Raw genomic sequence first — 14066 nt, 5'->3', positions numbered from 1 at the left:
GACCTACTCACACAAGACAGGGTGTTCCTAATACACCCTCAGGTGAGCAATCTTAGGCTCACTTTATGGCCGATAGGGTTCTGATCCCCTTCAGACACGTATACTCAGAGGACATATTCAGTGTCATGCAGGAGGCCAGGAAACCCAGTACCGGGAGAAATTACATGGCAAAATGGAAAAGATTCTCCAGGTGGTGTCATAAGAAAAACCAAGACTCTTTACTCATTCCTGTACCCTTGGTCCTTTCTTACTTGTGTGAGCTTCTACACTCAGGACTAACATACTCTTCTGTTAAAGCCCACTTGTCTGGCATTTCAGCTAATTTTTCTTTGGTACCTCCTCTGGCATCTGGAATAGAGGTTAAGCTCTTTCTGAAAGGGGTCCTCCATATCGGAACTTCTTGTAAGCCAATCCCTCCTACATGGGACCTAAATGTTGTCTTGGAAAAACTCACTTTACCTCCATTTGAGCCAGCCCACTCTGCTTCACTGAAGCTATGAACCTGGAAAACAGTACTGCTGGTGGCCCTCACATCTGCCAGGAGGGTATCAGAAATTCAAGCCCTGATGGCCATCCCTCCTTACCTCATCTTCCATAAAGACAGGGTTTCCCTCAGGACTAATCCTTCCTTCATGCCTAAGGTGGTTAATGAACTGTCTTAGAATCAGACCATTAACCTTCCCTGTCTTCTTCCCTCAACCTCTAAATTCCTCTGAAAGAACTCTTCACTCCCTAGACGTCCACAGACAACTCGCTTATTATCTTGACAAGACTAAACCCATTAGATTGTCTGACCAGCTGTTTGTCTGCTTTCACCCAAGGGCCGTGGGGAAGGCAGTCTCTAAACAGACTAATCTCTTCATGGATATCCAAGTCTATTTCTGCATGCTACTCCTTTCATGGTAAAGCCCTGTCTGAAAGTGTGAGGGCTCATTCAACTTGGGCAGCTGCCTCCTCAGCTGCTTTTTTCAAGGGGGTAGACTACGCTTCTATCCTAGAAGCTGCTACCTGGTCTTCAGTCTGTACCTTTACTAGGCATTGCAAACTAGATTTGGCTTCTAGGGCCAGAAGTGGGTTTGCTAGGTCCAATCTACATGTCCTTATAGGCCAGGGACCTCTTTCTCCCTCCCAGGCCCATACCTAAAGCTTTGGTACTCTCCCAACAGTTATGAATACTGCAACATGAGAATAGAAGGACACAGAATAGTTGTGTAAGAACTTACCATAACCTTAGATGTCCTTCTCTTCCATGTTGCAGTATTCAGTCCCACTCTCCTACCCCCTCTCTTCCTGTTTAGCCACCCGAGGGGACAGATTTCTCTCTATCTACCAAACCTCAGCATCAGGCATATGCCTCCAGGAGGCACCCTTTGGCCTAGTCTTACATGTGGGTCTGAAAAGCTTCTTCCTTCCCCTTTATTGTTTCCAGGGGGTACTACTGTATGCGGCAGTCCATTCTGAAGTGGGTACGTGCAGATGTCACCTTTGTAGTCAAGTCAGTTTTTGGCTCTGACATCAAATGTTGCATGTATCCCTGCTTCTAAGACTTTGGTATACTTGCCAGATGTCTGGTGCTGCAACCTCCCAACAGTTATGAATACTGCAACATGGAAAGGAAGGACATCTAAGGTTATGGTAAGTTCTTACATAACTATTCTTTCTTCCGTCTTGGAGAAAGAAAGATGCGTCGTTTTCTAGTAAGTGTTTCTTATTTACCAAGGTTTGATGTCAGGGAATAATTTAGTAATAGAGGTATGGAAAATTGCAGGTGGGGTGGGTTCTTGTCCAATAAAAAGTAGTGTACTTTTTTTTTTATTGCAAAGTCTGGCTTTCCATAATAAAAAAGATTATCTGAATACAAAAAATCTAAACTTTTTGAGTTGCAGGAATTTTCTATTTGTACGGTATTCTATTTTTTTCATGTTTGTGATTATCTGGTTAGAAATTTTAGTCTGAGATTTTTCTTTAGATAGATTTTTAATATTAAGTGTAGAAGGGGGAAGCTATATCATAAAGTATTAAGGAGGAATAATCATGTTTTGAGAGTAGGTATGCTGTCGTTACAACATTAAAGCTATTCTTTTTTTTTTTTTTTATTCTATTCGAAACTAGCAGGTGTTGTTTAAGCCACACCCAGGAAAGTGCCTCCTTCATCTACAATATGAAACAGGTGGACACAATGTATAGACTCTGTTGGATTATTAACCCAGAGACTCATCAGAATTTTGTCTATTGTGCCAGATTTCATGAGTTAGACCAGCTTAATGTGGTCATGATTTCAGGTAGATGTAAATAAGAGAAATGTTTTAAAAGCATTTCAGCAGGCTTTTTAATATTTTTTGGGGGAAAAAACAGTTTCAGTCTAGCCTGTTGCAAACTTCGAAGTCTAACATGCATGTTAAAATTGTCAGGAAGAGAACATATGGAGTATATGAAGTGGCCTTACTGTTACTGTAGTATTGAGCAATATGGGTAGGAATACATACATGTGGCCTTGTCAGGGAAGGGTTTGCAGTAGCAGTTTGAGTTTATTTGTAATACTTGGTGTATCATTCTGTTGCTACTGCTATGAAAATCAAAAACATGCTAGCCATCTGTATGTTAGTACATGACATCAAGATTTAGTTATACAGCAAATCTTGTGACAGATCGTTGTAAGAAGTTGTCATTGCTGGTCCTTGCATTAGACTCTTAAGCTGTGTGGAACCAGGAGCTAACAAAACAGTCTTCAAGTAGTGTAATTGCATTACCATCTTTAAAGTCAGCCTGTATTCTTAACCTCGTTTTTGTGGCATGTAAAAAAGTAACTAAACAGTCGATCTTATAGAGTGTTTCCTTTTCTTTGTACAGCTCTGTAATGTTAATGCATGCAAATTAGTATTAGTCCGTGCTGTGTATAACACTTGAGGCCTTTCGGTTACTTCATCTGTTCACTACTTGTTCTTACATAAGCTCTACATTTAAAGCACATTAGTTTAAATCGTAAATGTCTTGAATCTGTTAAATAAATAAATAGCAGAGAGAGAGAGAGATGATAGTTGGAGAATAGTCCAAGCCTGTTTTTATTTTACTCAAAGGTATCTTGTTGTGATAGGCTGCTGTATTTTATATCCACTTTTAATGGCATTCTTCTAGAAGATATCCTAATTGCAAAAAACTAGTGTCTTCTAGAAGATTCCCTGGGAAAGAAAACTAGATATCAGTTTGACCAGACTTATGATTTTACTTCTGTTTTGTTCTTTTGTGTTCTATGATGTAGGTCATTCTGTAAAACCTATATTTTATGGCTGTGTGTACTACAAATGTGTTACCTCTGTGTTCAGACTCTGAGGCGGTGGTAGCAGGCCTAATCATTTATTCCATGCTTCTCTTATAAATCAATGTCTAGACTTGAAACAAAAGCAGATGGTGTACTGATGTATAAACTGTGGATCTTTTGGCTTAGTGACATGTAAACCTTAGCTTAGAGAATGCCAGTGTACTTTGTCAATTGCTGAACTTTAATGATGAGCAACATGCCTCTCAGCTGTCCAGATTTTTGCAAAACGCACAGATCTTTGCTTCATGTTTTTGGCCTGGTCCTCAAAGTATGCAGTTTTCTGCCAACTCATTGAGGATTGAAGTCACTAAATAATATCAGACATTTGAATTTCAGCTTTCATATTTTTTAGAAAATGCATGCTAACGCAAAACCTGTTATTCTGTCAACATTCTAATATTGTAAGAGCAATATTTAAAATCTGTCCCTGGTTTTGGGCCTTTGCCCCCCCCCCATATTCTTTTTGGCTTTGTCTAGATTTCTTGAGCTAAGAGGTTGAGAGGTTTGCTGAGAAACTTTTATAGGTTTCTAGGCATATAAATGTGTTAAAATTGAACGTACACATTTCTCACTCAAAAACTTGTACAGTTTATAGCAGAAATGGATTAAGTATGGCATCCTTTATAACGCAGTTAGCAGGCTAGCTGTGCAGTATACTTTAAGATAAACCCATCTGAAGAAGAGTTGCTTAAAGTATATGCTTCTTCCTTTTCTTTGATGCACCTTTTGGGAAACTGGCCACTGAGTTCAGATCCATTATGTTTTCAGTATGTAAATGTGTGTATACATTTCTGGGCAGAAAAGGAACATCCTCTGTGTTGAATTCACAGGGAGTTGTAATATTCTGGTTTGAGTCTCCTTAGGATTACCCTACTAACTTTTCATAATAGTTTTTAATTGTCTTGGAAAAGGTATGGTTTCATGAATCTGACCATGAAGACATGTTTGTGCACACACATGCACACTGAGAGTCACAGCTTAGCTACTTTCTGAGAGTGCTTTATATTGTTAAAACTGAATTTAAGCCCTTTGGAGATGTGGTCATCTCCCCCTCACACAGTACATTCATAGGTTCATAGATTAGTACTAAGCTAACTGCCCTTGCGAGCCATTTTAAGCCTAGCCAATTATCCCTTGTGAGACTCAAACCCTGCACCTTGTGTTTGTAAGGCAAACACCTTAACCATTAGGCCACCCTCCCAACCCAATGTTAGAGATCATCAAAGGAAGTTTTTCCATTGTTGGCCTAAATTGCTTCAGTTCTGACACTCATTTTCTTGCCAGTATATTGCCTTGAGTTGCAGTCGGTTGCAGCTTCTCTTTGAGTCTTCAGAACACACACTCAGTACCCATGGTGTTTTTTTCCTTACTTTGCTAGTTAGCCAGCTTTTGTTTAATGCTAGCACTTTGTTGGTCTTTGTCAGTAGTCACAACTTTATTCTTCATGTTTTACCCATCTGTTAGTCTTACAGTATTTCCATTGTTTAGGGTTGGACGAGGCAGAATATCTTTTTATAAATAGTAGGCAACACCCTTTTTTTCTTCTTGTTACACTTTAGCAGTCACGTGTGGCTAAACTGTGAAATTGATTTTCACTGAACTTGTTGATATCCTCCTGAATTTTTTTGCTGTGGCTGTACCACTGTGCAGACTACTGAAAAAATGTTACACGCTTTTAGGGGGTCGCTCATACTTGGACTTTTGTGGAGCATACCGTCTCCAGTCTAAGCAGTTTCCATTTTCTGACCTTGTAGATTTGTTTATGCATGAAACCTTCCTTGGAGAAAAGTGGTTTCATTCTAGATAGTAGCTGGTTCAAGATTACTATATATATATATATATATATATATATATATATATATATATATATATATATATATTCATTCCAATAAAAGCTGTGCTGTTGGATTTGTCACATGGCTTAAATACCAGTCATCTGTGGTACATCATAACTGTTAATCAGAATGACAGTACTCTTTACTTTCTTATATATATTTGGTTACTTTTGAAAGATGAGGCAAGTCTCACTTATGATGCTTTATGTTTAGATCATGTGGCCCCCTACTGGCCTGCAGACACAGAAACAGTTAAAAAATGTGCTGGAAGTTACCTCTAATAGCATTCAGTTATAATTTTATATTGACAGTTTTCCTTTTAATAGTTTGCCCCTTATTCATAAGACAATAGCAATGCAGTACAATAAACATCTGAGCTCTCTTTCTTACCTCCATCTTATGTCTCCTACTACCCTGAAGAAAGAAAATCTTTCAAATTGTTTGTCTTATGGGCTGCATGTTATTGTAGGACTCATTCCAGCATTCATTTTCCAGCACTGAACTGGAGAGTCTGTCCATTTGATGTTGCCAAGTTGGCCCACAGTTGTTTACTAAAATTTCCGAGTGGCTAAGTGACAAAGTTGCTTAGTCATAAACTGCATCTGCTCAGAGTTTAATCTTGTACGGAAGATACAGAATGGAATTTGTGATGAATTTGTACATGTAAACCAGTACGTCTGAAGAGACAACTTTGGCAGTGTTCCATTTTACCACCTTTGTTGATTAAATAGGACTGTTCTGTATCCTTAGAAGGAACACGAGTATCACAAACACCAGGAGAAAACTGCTTACTGACAGACTCCAGGTTACCCATGCATTCTCACAGGTTCAGGTTCTGACTTTATGTTGTCCATTTTAATACTGACACAGGTACTGACCACTTTTGACTTTGATACCATGGCCATTCAGTCATGACCTAGACAGCGCTGTCCCTATTGTGACCAGTAATTCACCACTTGTTTGGGCTGCCTTGTCTTTGCACAGGCTAAGCTCTTTTTTTTTTCTTTTACATAGTGACGTGTCAGTTGTTTAGCCTTTCTGTGCAAATAAGCCCACCTGTTGTCTTTTTCACATTTTGCACCTAGTGTACTTTAGCAAAAGAATTGTCATTGTTGCTTACATGACAGATTTTTTTTTATTTCCTCTGAAGTGTCTAACAGTAATCTTGCAGTAATATCATAGAACAAGAAGCAGAAAGCTGAGCTAGTCTCACTGACTACTGTGCTAACTTTATTTTGTTTTGCAGTTCTCTATATTGATAACTGAGTCCCCTCCATAATATGTTTTTTTATTTTACCCAGTGATGTGGCTTGTCAAACCAGTGTGGACTCTATGCAAGGTGAAAGGAGATGCCATGAGGATTTAGAGTTAACAGAATCTCTTTCATTAGTGACGTACGCATAGTTTCATTTCTTGAGTAGATTGATGCACATGAAATTTTGCATTAACTTAAAAAAAATATGTTAAGCTTTTATAGTAGGAAATGTTTTGTGTTTCTGCTTTGCAATTTGAGACCAGCAGTGTGGTGTTGCATGCTGCACAATATCTTAGTGAAAGTCCTTAGTAAGCAGCCATAACTGTCTTTAATAGGATTACATGAACAGAAACAGCAGCATCCCCAGTTTTAGTGATGATATTATGTCTGAAAGAGCTGGAGTTGGATAGTATACCAAAGACACTGTACCTGAAATTTAAATCCTTGATCACAGTGGTTTAAGAAATACTTTATCTGCTTTGCCAAAAGGGTCCTTTTGCTTAAGGACTGCTGCAGGGAGAAATGTTTTCATTTCTACAATTTGTAATAATCTGTCAGCTGAGTATTTTGAGAAGCAAGTTGGGGATTGCTGCAGCTTTCTCTCCACTAGTGTTCACTGGTTAACTACAAAAGATAAATTTTCTGAAGAAAACTTTACTTGCAGTTGTGTAAGACTTAGGGTAGAGAATATTGCTTGTGCTTCTGTCCCTAATCAATTTTTTGTTCTTGTGGTTGGTCACTGTTCCACAATGTAAAGCAGGGCTGTGGTTTTGCAGTGCAACTGTTGTGTTGTGCATCCAGTATATCTGCAGTCCTTTGCATCTTTATACTGGGCTGTTAGCTTCGTACTTCTCTGTTGCCTTCAGATTTTCATTTAATTTATTTCCATGCACTATCTTTGGTACTTCTCTATGAAGGTGCATTGACATACATTATTAGCTGATCTCCATGTTTTTCTGAATAATTTGCCCAGTTTTGTTTTTCTTTAGTTTTCTTTGTATATCTGATTATAGCACGGTAGAGCAATGGTTAGTTAAGACTTCTGCCTCATAGCTCTGTGTCCTCTGATTGAATCCCAGTTTGGATTAACTATGTACAATTTGCTCTTTCTGTTTATGTTCCTTTCCCTTGTGGCTTGGCAAGAGTCTTAAAAGGGCCATTTTACTTACTTAAATAAATTGTTGCATTTTTAGAAAAGTTCTGATGTTCCTATCTTTCTTTAAGAACATTTATTTCACCTCCTCTGAAGTCTTTTCTTGTTTTGGAATTTCAAAATGTACAAAAGGTGATATGTAGCAAGTGTTGCAGGACTTGGCAACAGGCTTAATATGCACTTAACTAAAACAACAGTCAAAAATAACAATGAACAAAACAAAAAGAGCCACACAAAGAACAGGAGCTGAATTCACTTTATACATCTGGTACCTCAGCATTTCTCCTTCAAGGATAACTTACAAATTCACAAAGCTCCATTTGTACAACATTGCCCCCTGCTGATTGGTTACATCATCTTTCAAATACATACTTCTTTACAAAGCATACGAGTATTACAAAGTGTATAAATATATAAACCTTATAGCATTCACATGTAAATAATTTGTATGTATATACCAAACCTTTCAAATACAATTTACATTTTCTTTATACCACAACAATACTAATTCCCCCCACTTTACAGTTGACACCCCCTTCCTATTCTAAAGTCAGACCTTAAGAAAGGTTAAGGTTAAAATTTTAGAGCATTTGGGAGACATAAGAAAGGGGAATATTAACAGTCCTGTTGCTAAGCATTTTCACTTGGTCCATGGAAGTTTGTTCTTTTGTGTATTGGGTTAACCTTATAATAGGAGGCGGGGGTGACTTCATTATGAAGCTACTCAGGTTAGAAAGTAGGATGATTATTAATTTTGGTACACTGTCTCCAAGGGGTCTTAATCTTGAGGTCAATTTTAATATTTAATTAGTGGGTATGTCAGCCGTACAGTGGGGGAAATTTATACATGTTGTTCTGGTATAAAGAAAATGTAAATTGTATTTGAAAGGTTTGGTACATACATAAAAGAAATGTACATGTGAATGTTATAAGGTGTATATATTTATACACTTTCTAATATTCATATGCTTTGTAAAAACGTATGTATTTGAAAGATGATGTAACTAATCAGCAGGGGGCAATGTTGTATAAATGGAGCTTTGTGAGTCTGTGAGTTAACCTAGAAGGCAAAATGCTAAGGTACCAGATGTATACATAAAGTGAATTCAGCTCCTATTCTTTGCATGTTAATATGTACTTAACAAGGTTTACTGCAGTGGTATTCAGTTCTTGTGTACCGGCTACCCCGAGTGATCATCCTGTGCAGTGAGTACATAATACAACATTCAGAATGTGGCTGCTGCAGTTGCTGTGAGTTGAATGACAAGTAGGCTAGTGTGTGTGTGTGTGGTTGTGTGTGTGTTGTTTGTGGTACAGTATAGGGGAGCATTACTCATTGCAACATATTTTGATACATTAGGGCTTTGTGGAATATGCTTTACCCTTTTTCTTATGCAGTTGCCAAAAAAGCTGTTGATAGTGAGTCTGCCAATATCAGAAATGAATAGATTTTGTGTTTTTTTAACACATAATATTTGCTAGAAGTGACCCACTTACCTTTTTCCCCTCTGGGAGTTGTTTATTATAAAATGACTGACATTATGCAATTGTACTGGTTGTTTACATTGTTTTGGTATTCATGGTGGTGTTTAAAATAGACTTTGGCTTCTGTAATATTTTGTTCTTAATGTAGATTTTCTATGATTTAGTTTTCTTCCTTTATTGAATACATAGCCAACCCTATGACTTTACTCTTGTTATTATTGTTATTGAATACAGTGCTGTGGTTGTTTGTGCAGACCTTTGCGGTGTGTGGAAGATGTCAGTGTGCAGATAACTTATTTTTCTTATGTTCACAACTTTCCAAATTTCACATAGTTCCTTTTGATTCCTGTTTTCTTTAACTTTATCAATTTAATATTTGTGTAGCTTTCAATATGACAAAATTCTAAGCAAGGGTAGGATAGGAGGGTGTGTGTGTGTATATATATGTGTATGTATGTGTATATATATATATATATATATATATATATATATATATATATATATATATAGCTACACACACACACACACACACACACACACACAAGCTGATTTACAGTGATGTGGGTAGCCCATGAACCAAAATGTTGAATAGTTCTGGTACCAGGCATTTTCCAGGGTTTGACTCACTGGAATTAGAATGTCTTGGTTATCTGCTCTTTTGCCAAGTGACTGCAGTTTTATTTGCAAAATCAGAAATGTTTGTGCCGATTATGTTAGATGCAAGAAGTAAAGTTCAGTGTGTAGAACGTTGTCTTTAACAGGTTTTATCTATGTGGATAAAAAGATCAAATTTCCATCAGTAATACTACACCTGATGAACATTTGTTACTGTTTTGTTTGGTGTTTTTTCCCCAGCATAGCTGCTGCAAAACGTGTACAACTCATTATCATTAACTGGGTTTATCTGTGTGGATAAAAAGATCAGTTTTCGATGAGTAATGCTACACCCGATGAAAACACGGCACTGTTTTGTTTTGGTGTTCTTTTAGATGCTGCAGACTGTAGGTTGTCCTGTTTATAGAGTTATGAGGAAAAAAATCATTCAGTCTTTGTGTGTGTTTAATTTACTGAAGTATCTGTTTCTCAGAAATGTAAGCCTTCATATCCCATCTCCATTCTCTAGAGCTGTAGTGTGACAAAAGGTAGTTTTTTGTGCATTGATGAAGGCCACATAAGTGGAGAAAAAGACTCATTCAGTATGTGAATGTGTTTTTTTTTAAGTTTTCATGCCAAAAATACAGAATTTGTCAGTGATAAGCCCCACTGACTAGGTGACCTTATTTTTTAATGCAAACATCTCATTGACCGCTGCACATGTACAAAAGATTTCACGAGTATGTTTTGGGTTTTGGGAAATGCACTGTGAATTTAAAGTAATTTTTACACCTATGTTTTCAGACCTCTATAATGCCTCTTACTTCTGAAGATGGTAGCTGATAAGAGTGTACTTAGAATTATCTCTGTGTGGACTTGGCCTCTTGCTAAGTAAACTGAGTGGTACAGTAAAGGGAGTTTGATCCATGTATTCACAGATACAGTCATGCACAGAATATCTAATGAAAATGTTAAGTCTTTGCCTGGCACACACATGCACAGAGTATCCAGTGAAGATTACAAAGGTTTTGCCATATTTTATTCACTTGACACTTATTTGCAGTGACGTTGGATGACCTTTATGTTTCTGTCTGATATTAATAAAAAGTCACTTTTTTGCATATTGTAATCCTGTGTATCAGGTGCCTGTTTCTAAATGTTGCATAGTTTTATCCACAATGCAAAATTACCATGTGCTTGTGATTCATTGGAAGAGGGGCACAGCTCTTCAGAGGTCATTAATCTTGTTGTTAGATGTACTTTAAAAGGTTTTACACATGGTCCTGTTTAGTGTCACTTATGAATGCTGATCAGTTACTTACATCTAATAATGCACTTAATTGAAATGGTTGTGGTAACTCATATATACAATGATTGCGGATAGGAATGTTCATCTTAAAAGATGTGTGCGACTGTGTGTTTATATATGTATTTGCGTGTGCATGTACACATTTGTTAAAGAAGGTTGAATGGGCAAAGGTATGCTTTGTACTTCTGTTCTTATTTGTTTAAACAAAATGTATTTAGATGTTATACAGTTTAACTAAGCAGATTTGTGGGCTGCAGTTTCTGCTGTGCCAAGCTAGAATAAAATTATTTGAAGGGTTGACATATAAAAATTCACATGCTTTTTTTGTGTTTGTTTTACTAGCACCAAAGTGGCAATTTTTTTTCCTTTTGCTTAAGGGTATAATTTTACCCAAGGCATATAATGCACTCATTGTTTTGCATTTTGTGAAACTGAAATAAAATCACTTTACCAAAGTGTAGTGGTTCTGCATTTTAATTCACTGTTCTCTAAAGCAGATGGAACCTATTTTGGAGGAATCGGTTTGCATATAGATGGGTAATAATATATATCTATGTAATGATCACTGTAAATAACAGTTTTTATTTATAATATTGTTACCTAATACTGTTCTGTGGTTTTTCCTCTTTTTATTTCTGCATAATGTAACTTACTCTGTCATTCTTGTGTTATCTGTATTAATTATTGCATCTCAACATATAACATTCTATTTCTACGTTTACCTTTCGGCCTAACCAGTGCACCTACCCAGTTAACAAATGTATAAATATGTGTGTGTATTATATACATGTTTTACAAGGAGGTCATGAGCACCACATTGCTCATTTATAATAAAAGTCACTTGGACTAGAGAGTTTTCACAATGTAGTCCAAGTTATGCATGCCCTGAAAGTGCCGTTACTTAAAAGTTTTGTGTCTCCTAAGTAAGTATGAAGTAGGCATGTTTATTGCCAAAATTTATTAGTTGTAGACACTTGTTTAACAGCACTGGCATGACTCCAGAGATGAAGTTGTTTCTGTATGTGATTTAGCTGGGATGCTGATATACTTGCATGATGATGTTCATGTTTCACTGTTGCAGTAATTACATTTGGGTTATCCTTGCCAGGCAGACAGCCAGGAAAAGCTGCTCAAGCACCTGGCCTTTGTAAAGTCCCCTCTAACCTCTCTAGGGTACATAGTCAACGAAAAGAAATCCAAACTGGTGCCCACTCAAAGTATTATATTCCTGGGAGCAAGCCTGGACACAGCATCCTAGATGGCATTCCTTACACCAGAAAAGCAAATTTTGCTGACAGCCGACTTCTCTCAACTAGCCACCAGACCACAGTTATCTGCAAGAAAAATCCTGCAAGTTCTCTGGGGTTTATGGCATCTTGCTTACTACTCTTTCCATATGCAAGACTGCATATGAGGAAACTTCAGTGGTACCTAAAAAGCCTTTGGTGTCAACACTCTCAAGACCTGGAGACTGTCATACCTATAATTCCTTGCTTCAGAAAAGATTTTCTTTGGTGGGCAACAGCATGCTCCCACAACAAGGGACTACCTTTCTCACCACCCCACACCACCCAGACACTCACCACAGATGCATCAGATTATGCCTGGGGTGCACACCTGGATGGCAGGTGCATACAGGGCCAATGGAGCCCACAGCAAATTCCTCTGCACATCAACCAAAAGTATGTCCAGTATGCCTTGATAGCTTTCAAGCCCCTTCTCTCCCCAGGGGCTCTTCTCATTAAAACAGACAACACCACTGTGATGTGGTATATCAACAAGAAGGGAGGAACTCATTCCTACCCCCTGTGCAGGCTGGCCATGACCCTTTGGCACACAGCCTCTGCCATAAAATTCCACCTGTTAGCACAATTCCTACCAGGTTCTTTCAACTCTCTGGCAGACCAATTAAGCAGAAATCCTCTGGACCCCCTTCGAGTGGCAGTTCAACAGAAGAGCTTTCACCCTAATAACTCAGAAATGGGGCACCCAAGGGTCAACCTCTTTTCCTCCCACACCAACCATCAGCTCAGCAAATTCTGCACCAGAGAGCATCACTGCATGGCTTGGAAAGTGGATGCCCTGTCCTTCCCCTGGGTCAGTCCGTCAGTCTATGCCTTTCCTTCACTTCCTCTCATCCACAGGGTACTGCTCAAAATAAGGGGGGAAAACCCAAGGACAAATCTTATAGCTCCAGACTGGCCTTGCCAGCACTGGTACCCCTTGCTGCACAGCCTGTCCCCACTGCTACCATGGCATCTTCTGTAGATTCCAAACCTCCTGACCCAGAGGGAAGGGGAATTCATGCATCCCCAATTGCAAACACTCAATTTGGCAGCTTGGCTTATTCTCTAACCCTCGATCAATCTGCCAATCTCAGTAAACAGGTTATAGATGTTATGTGTGAGGCCAGATGCCTTAGCACTAGAAAGTCTTATGCGGACAAATGGAAAATGTTCTGCACCTGGATTCAGGCTAAGGGAGCCAGTACAGCACAGCCCTCCCTCCCTCTTATCCTGAATTACGTAGCTGACCTGCTACACACTGACCTCGCTTTTTCCTCTGTTAAAATTCATGCCTTTGCTATCTCTGCTGATTTTCCTACTGAGCAGCCCCTTTTTTTCACCCTTTGATCAAACAGTTCCTAAGAGGGGCTAGCAACTTGAGGCCACCCAGAAGAACACCAACTCCAGCTTGGGACCTTAACTTTGTGTTGGAAAAGCTCACCCTCTCCCTTTCTAACCAGCCTACTCTGTAGAGGTAAAATTTCTCTCCTGGAAGACAGGTTTCTTTCTGGCCATCACTTCAGCCAGAAGAGTCTCCGAGCTGCAAGCACTCATGGCTGTGGAACCCTTCATCATCTTCCATGCTGACAGGGTATCCCTCAGGACAAATCCGTCCTTCATGCCCAAGGTGGTGTCCAGTGTGGCTCTCAACCAATCCATTCACTTGCCCACCTTTTTTCCTAATCCCCAGAACAAGGGGGAAAGTATCCTGCACTCTCTAGATGTGCACAGACAGCTCAGATTATATCTAGACAGGACTAAATCCTTCAGAAAGTCTGAACAATTGCTGGTTAGCTTTGCTACCGGGGCAGAAGGGCAAGCCATCTCCAA

Source organism: Protopterus annectens, chromosome 2.part2 (assembly GCF_019279795.1).
Source record: "Protopterus annectens isolate FY-2018-M chromosome 2.part2, PAN1.0, whole genome shotgun sequence".
NCBI lineage: Eukaryota > Metazoa > Chordata > Ceratodontiformes > Protopteridae > Protopterus > Protopterus annectens.
The sequence above is the reverse complement of the archived record's forward strand: the minus strand, read 5'-3'. Positions refer to the sequence as shown.